Here is a 9,242-nt window from a genome sequence, read left to right as displayed (position 1 = left end):
TGGACACCGACGCTCCAGCTCTGAAAGTATTCAACGCGGTACCCGCTGCTGGTAACAGAGGAAGGCCTCCTCTGCGTTGGAAAGACCAGGTGGAGGCTTCACTTGGCATTTCCAATTGGCGTCAGTTAGCACAGAAAAGAAATGACTGGCGTGCTGTTTTGGACTCGGCCAAAATCGCTTAGGCGGTTACAGCGCCAATAAAGAAGAAGAGAATAACATGCGCAATGCAGTATTTTCTAATACCATCCACATCCGCTGAGTCGGAATGAATTTTAATAGGGCTGGGTTCACTGAAAACGATGATATGATTCTATCTATTAACAAAACTTATTGGGTCGTCGAGTGATCTTTTATGAACTGCTTTAAAATTAATATCCACTTGAAGTTCTAAAAGTACATATAAAATTAACTAAAAAAAAAAGAGTTACATAAGAATTGTTTTAACAAAAATTACATAATTAATGAAAATATAAATTTTCTTTTTGATGCTTTTTAACAAATGAAATATTCCCCCTAGTTATTATGAATTCATACGATGCACGATAAACGCCTGCATTCTGTTATTCTATATTACGAATCGATGTAGTTGTATGAATTCCGGTAGTTAGCTTAGCTGATTTCTATCGATAGTTTGACAGCTCTATTGCTATAACACGCCTGGAATGCCACATTTTTCATAAAAATAGATTTTTGCCTCTGTTTCCACTGCGTCCGAACTTGCGAAGGTAATGTGATGGGACATTGACTGCTGCAAAAGACCTACATGTTAATCTTGACCAATCTGATGCTGGTATCCTCCGTGTCCCAATAGTTTTAGTGCGGCGGCCAGCTCTAAAATTGGCGGAATAGCTATTGATTTTCGGGAGTGTTTAACTCCGGTATAATTGTGTTTAAAACGTACAGAAACCACATATGTAATACTTCTATATTGGTAGTAAGCTAACATCTCAATGTGTAAGCATTTCGAAATCAAAGCGAGACAGTCTAGTACTGTTTTTGTCAATGTATTGTGTACTTGAGTGGCGGTTTTGTAAATGTGTCGTGTACATGTTTATTTATAAACGTATGTGTTCCTTTTCTTTCGTACGTGTTTATTGATATATCTGTACTGTAGTGTTTTCGGACGGTACTAGCTCTTACTGCCAATATAGGAGTATTACATATATGACAGAAACGCTTGCTTGTTTAGACGAAAATTATGTGCAAAACTGTAAAGGAATAATTATGAATACATAAAGATAGTCTACAAATAAAACAATATTTTTACCATTTATCATTGAATATATTGGCATTCTCCCTGATCGCTCTCAATTGCACACGCTCCGTCACTTCATCATCTAACCATAACGCCACTGAATCCATTTGCTAATTCTTTATTTAAAGATTTCCACTTTTATTCACAATAGAAATGTAAGCAGTTTCAATAGTTGCGTTCCAGATGCTTCACGATTTGCAGGTTTTTACAGGAAGTCGTTCCAGGTGACCACCTCCCATAAGGGTTATTAATAGGGAAAACAGCTGTTCCTGCAAATCGTGAATTTCGTGAATATCGTGAAGCATCTGGAACGCAACTAATGTGTTTGTTTTGGTTTTACTTTCTATTAGTATTTTGCTTTGCGTTTGACATTTGGGGAACAGTGTTGCTTATTATTTTCGAATATCTTCGAAAGTTTATTCGAACGAACTATGGATTACGAATGTACGCTTGAATCGATTTTTCTTTTCGAATAGAACGGCCTTTCGAATCAAACTACAGAGTAAGGGCCCTGGTCAGTTTACTAAACTCTAAACCTCTGACGAATCGTTGAACCAGAAGTCCGTAAAACTATGTTCACTTTACAGCATAAATTACTTTGTTTCGATGAAATTACTTCACATAAGCCAAATACGTTCACATTTTCTTTAGATATGAGATAAGCAAGTGTACGTACGAGTGCGTGGTTTGTACTTGATTTCAAAAAACAAATGGATGCATACTTTTAGACATTTTTTTTTTAATTACTCAAAAGTAGGGGCTAAAATAAATGAAAAATCCTTTTATTCCTCATCTGGTTCTCGATTTATGATAAATTATTTAATTTATTGACAGATTTTACAAAGCGAAATTACTTGATTTCAGCATGATTTGCGTGAATGACCGTGCTTTTATTCTCATTTTTATAAACTCGCTTTCTTCTTTACTTCATTTTAATTTGCACAAATTTACATACATATATGTAAGCTCACAATTTAGTTTGCTAGATTTGTAAACAAAGCTTCTCAGGGATAAAAAATATACTATTGTTAACAACCTAAACGAGCGAAATTCATAATAGCGCTATTCTTCATCGAATGAGCGTCATAATACCAAATCAAAATTCGTTTGATCAGCACTTTCGACCACAGCCGAAGATCGAATGCAACTCATAATAGGGGCCTATACCTTTACTGTAATGTTTTCAGACGGTGCTAGCTGTTACTGCCAATATAGGAGTATTACACACGATGCAGCGAAACAAAGGTGTCGCCTTCCGCGGACCGCTAACGCTGACGTCACATTATTATTTCTTCGCACTAGTGCTGAATATTCAATTTTCATATTGTACCTATTTGCCGAAAAGTTGTACCTAAAAGTAGATATATGTACCAAAACAGTAAACATGTGCATATATTTTTGATAGTTGGTGGACCACATCTTTTTTCTGTACCAGAACATCTTTTGGACTGACAAGAAACAATATTTTACTACGTTATAAATGTACCTAAAATAATGTTGCTGTACCGAACGTACTTTCAAATTTAAGAAGCTGAAGAGTAGATGCAATTTTCGATGCAGCGAAACAAAGGTGACGCCTTCCGCGGGCCGCTAATCCCTTCTTTCTCGATTTGACAGCATCCACCCTTTCGCTGACGTCACACTATTATTTTTTCGCACTAGTGATGAATATTAATGGCAGCCCTCTTTAGTATTCTGACTGTTTAAGTTAAATATTTCCTAATAATCTTTCGTTTGTCGCGCATATTTTAAGATTTCATACAGTAATTTATGTATAATTGAAATAAATTCGACTTTTTAAACAGATGGCAAGACTGTAAAAATATTGTCAAACTAAAACCTTGTTAAACCTTTTCCGTTTGACACCCAAATATGCATATTTAAATTACCTAATTCCTTTAATTCAAGATGCATTTAAATTTTAAAACGGGTGACAACCCTGCTACATGTTTTTGGGGAAGTTTCTTCAAAGCCATTTTGATTAATACTTATAAACCTATTGCATTCATCGAACTTTACTTTGTGAACAGGTGGCAATCTTCTTAAAATTATTTTTAAACTAAAACGTCTCACGCCCGTATTGTGATTCATATTCAAGTTGCGTTTAAATTTTAAAACTGGCGGCAACCCTCCTGCATGTAATTTCGAAATAATATATCTTCAAAGCAGTTTTGATTGATAAGTAAGACTACCAAAGTAATTAATTTAACCTATGGAATACGTTGAATTTAAATTTGTAAACAAGTGGCAACCTTCTTTAGAATATTTTTTAACTGAAACTTTCTTAAACCTGTTTCGTCTGACACACCTCGGAAAAGAAGGGATAGCCTTGAACCCGAAAAAAAATTTTTTTATCGAATTTTTTTCTATGCCGTCTTCTTCTTCTTATTTGGCGCTGTAACCGCCTAAGCGATTTTGGCCGACTTCAACAAAGCACGCCAGTCGTTTCTTTTCTGTGCCAAGCCCTTTTCCACCTGGTCTTTCCAACGCAGAGGAGGCCTTCCTCTGTTACCAGCAGCGGGTACCGCGTTGAATACTTTCAGAGCTGGAGCGTCGGTGTCCAATCTCCCAAGGTACTTATCTTCCTAATATATAAAAATCCCGTGTCATTGTGTTCGTTTACGCTAATATCCGAAACCGCTTAACAGATTGCAATGAAATATTGTGGGTGTGTATTGTTGGTTCCAACTTAAAAGATAGGACAGTTTTGACCCCGAGAAGAAATGTTATTTTTCATCGACATTTATTCTATGCTTTTCGCATCGTGCATATCTTAATATATAAAAATCCCGTGACACTGTACGTTTACGCTAATCTCCGAAACCGCTTAACCGATTTCCATGAAATTTTGTGGGTGTGCATTGTTGGCTCCAAGATAAAAGCTAAGATAGTTTTGGACCCGAGAAAATTTTTTTTATTTATCGAAATTTTTTCTATGCTTCTCGCATCGTGCTTATCTAAATATATAAAAATCCCGTGTCACTGTGTTCGTTTACGGTAATCTCCGAAACCGCTACACCAATTTCAATGAAAGTTTGTGGGTGTGTATTGTTGGTTCCTACTTAAAAGATAGGATAGTTTTGAATCCGAGAAAAATATTTTATTCATCGAAATTTTTTCTATGCATCATGCTTACCTATACTATATATAAAATTAAAACCCAAAAGAAACATGAGAGCCAAACAGCTGATGTACTGGGTCGATAAGTATGTTTAATTAAAGTATTAAGTTGATCAACAATACCACGCATTGCTGGACCGTTTGCCTTTCACGCGTTTGTGTTTAGAGAGCATCAATAAACCACATACGTATGTCTCTCTATCACAGTATACCAGTAGAAAAGGTTTTTGTTTTTGTAGCTGTTTCGTGGTAAAAGTAAAAATAAATAAAGGAAAACTTGTTCGTGATATCTCGACCAAGGTGTATTCATGATACAAAAATCTGAAGGTAAAACCGCTGAGAGGCAGCCTGAACATTTATGAAGTTTGCTAACATTACAAAAATGTTTTCAAATTTCCAATCTCACAAATCCATTCTCATTTTCAGTCTCAAATAAATGAAAATTTCAATATTTTCATCTATTTGTTTTTTGTTTTACTTTTTTTTGGCATTTGAATTGCTCACAAAATTTCAATTTTATAAAATAGACAAACTTCAAAAAATAAATGATGGCCGACAAATTGAGCAACCGGTCTTACCTTTAAATATTTGTATCATGGGTGTATTAAACAAGGTGTTATTAACAACTCAGTGCGCCTCTCTTTTAAGATACCATTATGTNATAAATGAAAATTTCAATATTTTCATCTATTTGTTTTTTGTTTTACTTTTTTTTGGCATTTGAATTGCTCACAAAATTTCAATTTTATAAAATAGACAAACTTCAAAAAATAAATGATGGCCGACAAATTGAGCAACCGGTCTTACCTTTAAATATTTGTATCATGGGTGTATTAAACAAGGTGTTATTAACAACTCAGTGCGCCTCTCTTTTAAGATACCATTATGTAAAAAATATAAACAAACGATTCAAAATTCATACAATTTTTTTTCAATTTGTTTTTATAGGATGGTTCTTCTGAGAGCAATGTCAAATTCAATTACACTTTGTTAAATACATTTTGATCTCTACCAAAAAATATACTTCCTCTGTAAATATTTTATGAAGTGTTCCCAAATTCGCTCCGAGGCCGTTCACTGTTGATCATTTGATTTAAATAGTTTGTCAAACAATTAATACTATAGTTTGATCGGAGTTAATACATTCTTCAGTAATTAATTATATTATATTAAAACATAAGCTTATGAGAAATTATTTAGTCTTAAAATGCATATTTTATATCGTGTTCCGAAATTCGCTCCAAGCGCGTTCACTATTGATCTTTTGATTCAAATATTGTTTGTCAAGCATTCAATAGTGAAGTTTGATCGGAGTTTATATATTCTTCAGTAATTAATCATATTACATTGAAAAATAAACGTATAATATGGTAGAAAGTTAGAAATTATTTAGTGTTAATATGCATAATTCGCTCCGTGTTCCAAAATTCGCTCCGAGCGCGTTCACTATTGATTATTTGATTTAAATAATTGTTTGTCAAGCATTCAGTACTATAGTTTGATCGGAATTTATATATTCTTAGGTAATTGATCACATTTTATTAAAATATAAACCTTTAATAGGGTAGAAATTGTGAAATTATTTAGCTTTAACATGTGCAGTCGGCCAGAGACAATTGCAGAAAACTGCAACTACTCGTGAAAACTTACAATATAAGCAATGTAGATGAAAGTAATAAATATTATTATTAAAATTAGATCTATATATAAAACATGTTACATCATTTAATTGAAGTAAATCGGAATATATTTTTATATATAAGATAGTTTCCATTTAACTCATAAAGTACATATTTCACTACAAATATTTTTAAGATCATTTCGAATTGCGAAAATAGCGCTAATAAGTTGTATTTAAGTATAAAATATTTTATTACGTTCATGTTTACTTATGAACCGCATAACAATATTTCTCTCGCCATTTATCCGATGTTAAAATTTTTCACCACATTATTTTGCTGCACAGCACCCTGAATGCGGCAAAACAGTTGCTCGCAACCCTCAAGTCCTTTATGGGGACCAAAAACCTTTTCTACTGGTATACTGTGCTCTCTATTCTCTTCTCTTTTTATACTCAGCCAGCACAGCGCAAAAATAAAAAAAGAACCTTTGCCAGCTTCAGGCATGCGCAAGCGAAATTTATGTACAAGCAGCGCGGCGTCCAAAGCGAAATTTATGTATGTACAAGCAGCGCTGCATTCAAAACAAACAGTATAACAGTAGAAAAGGTTATTGTTTTTGTAACTGTTTCGTGGTGAAAGTCCTTTATGTGGACCAAATTTCCCCACAAGAAATTGAGCGCATGGGTGCTTTTGCTTGCCAAAAGAACGAATATTAGAAAACATTGAAAAAAAGTCTGAGATAATACAATTATATTCTACACAATAATTTGCCCTAATTAAATAATATGATAATCAAGTGTAAAAGCTCTTTTCAACTCTTATTTTTTCCAAAATAATATTGCGGATCAGATTGCTCTGAGCGCTTGTTGTAAAATGTTGTTTACCAAGAAAATGCAGCCCTGTTGGTTTTTATTTTTTTATTTTTGTATCGCATCGCGGTGAGTTTCTATTTCTTGGTAACTCAGTTTGTGAAATGGTAAACAAAAGATTGAAATTTATTGATTTGATGTGTTTAACATTTGATTAATGCAAATTTCTTTCTTTTCGGACCATGAATTACAAGCACAGCATCATCAACGGTCATTGCAAGGAGAGCTACTGCAATCCCTGCGGTTTTTCCTCTTGGTAAATGCGTTCTGGGCGTGACAAAAGATGGTCTTCCAAATCAGCCGGAATCCCCACACATCTATTGTACAATGTGAGCATTGGAATTCCATAGTGCAAATTTATATCCTATTTTCTCATAACATTTTTATTTGCATTTGTAGGAGCGTCTGATAGCCCACCAGCGTACATAAATAGAAAATACATAACGTGGCGAGGAACTTGTATTTGAAGATGATGAGTACACAACGTTGGAGAGCATCGATTTGCAATCTGAATAAGGTTAGTCATTTTCAATTTTATATCTTTGTTCGACAACATCATAGGATATGTCATCATTGCAGGCTATTGTTGCAGAACAAAACGCCGCAAGCACTGCTGTTCTTGCTAAATATATGTATACCAGCAGTACTGGTCAAAGCCGTCGGTGCAATGATTTCGATATCTGGACAAACGCCATCTCCTCATAATTCCAACAGCTTGCCGACACCTCAGCTATTTCAACTATTTCAACTAAAGCACGTGATGTAGTATCTAGTTAAAATCTATGACAGATTAGCTGTTACAATTACTCCTATAATTTTTATCAGTCACGCATGATAACAGGTTGTAAAGTTTTTGGAATCGAAGAAACTACTCGAAGAAGACGATGGCCGCAAAACTATGTAGGCTGATGAAACATCTTCTGGTATGCCTTTGACGATCGTTAGTCAGACGGAGGCTTCACATATGATATTTTAGTCATGGCTGGAGTTCGTTAGCGGACAGAGCACACATTTACAAAATATTTATCAGGCTGCAGAACGTGAAGGCATATTCAATTCCGATTTTATTGGTCGATTATGGATGGCAATCGAACTTCAGTTGAGTGGCCAGTGGCTGAAATGGTATTCTGTTATAGCCACCAATTGTAATNGAGGACCAATAATGTCTAAGTGAATATGTTCAAAACGACCTCTAGGTATAGGTATAGTATTAAAACTAGCTCTCGTTGTGTGCAGACGTGTTTTCTTTTTGCTCCGATATTTTATTTATTCTTTCGTAATGGCCAACTGCTGTGGCAAATGTAGTAAAGCGTTTTCGAGATCTGACGCGAATTTGGTGCCGTGTAATGGTTTTAGCCGGAAAACATTCCATCGTGCGTGTTGTAAAGGCATATCTGAATACGATATGAACTAACCGGCATTTAATTTACCTCTGTTAAGACTGTGTTATCATGCCGGAGAAACTTTGCAAAGTTCTCGACGAGGTCATGGGGACCCAAAGGCGTAGTATTGAGTTAATATCTAACGCTTTTGATGCTAAATTCAAAGATCTTTCTATTCAAGTTGATGCATTAAAAAATCTTATTTTATCTTTGCATTCCACCAACAATTTGAATGCAAGCAATTTAAATGCTGTTAATGTGGGTTTGTTGGCTGCTGAGTTTGATGCTAGTGCTTCGTACAACAACAATAATTACTGTTCATCGCCTGGTGCTGTTGTGGCTCCCGCTGCCCCTCTTTCGTTTGGCTCTAAAAGCGTCTTGTCTGAGCGCACATCGGCTCAGAGTGTTAACGTCATCTCTCCCGCTCGCAAAGCTGATTCTGGCGGGATTGCTAGTTCTAGTGGCTCTAAAACAGTACGTCATGTTGACGGCCTCATGGACACAAATACTGTCGCAGGTTGCACTGCCAATTTACTTGCGGGTACTACTACCACCACGAAGCCAACAACACCATGCACTGCTAATGTTTCTGTTGCTGCTAATTCATCTTTACTCGCTCCTGTAATTGTGAACAATATTTCTTCTGCTGGTTTGCCACCTGTTTCACAACATATACCGACTGGTGGTGTTAGTGCTAAATCTGAAGCTGTTAATGCTACGGCCGCGGAAGTGCCTAATCCTCCTTCTCCTACCCGCAGCCCTGTTTGGCTTACTGCTGAGAGTAAAAGGACAAAGCACATCCAAAAGCGAACTCGCGTGGTGGGATCAAATAATTGTAGTGATCTTGGAGTAGCTGCCCGCTTTAAGTGGTTGCACCTTTCGTCTTTCGTGCCAACCGTCTCCTGTGAGAATATTGTTGATTATGTGGTGAGACACGCTGGCATTGATAAGCGGCACTTAACCTGCTACAAGTTAGTCAAAAAAGAGTCGAGAC

At 35.7% G+C, this 9,242-nt stretch overlaps 1 long non-coding RNA gene across 1 annotated transcript; it reads left to right on the top strand.

The window, feature by feature from the left end:
- Positions 1-6,448: 6,448 nt before the first annotated feature.
- On the top strand, positions 6,449-8,010 carry LOC108373191 (uncharacterized). The gene is made up of 3 exons (XR_001848941.1): positions 6,449-7,195; positions 7,266-7,383; positions 7,446-8,010. It is a non-coding gene; the product is annotated as an uncharacterized LOC108373191 (long non-coding RNA).
- Positions 8,011-9,242: the final 1,232 nt, after the last annotated feature.

The sequence above is a fragment of the Rhagoletis zephyria genome, unplaced genomic scaffold (assembly GCF_001687245.7).
Source record: "Rhagoletis zephyria isolate East Lansing unplaced genomic scaffold, Rhagoletis_zephyria_1.1 Rzeph_scaffold_00004, whole genome shotgun sequence".
NCBI classification, from domain to species: domain Eukaryota; kingdom Metazoa; phylum Arthropoda; class Insecta; order Diptera; family Tephritidae; genus Rhagoletis; species Rhagoletis zephyria.
Note: the sequence above shows the minus strand (reverse complement) of the source record. Positions and strands in the feature narration are given on the sequence as shown.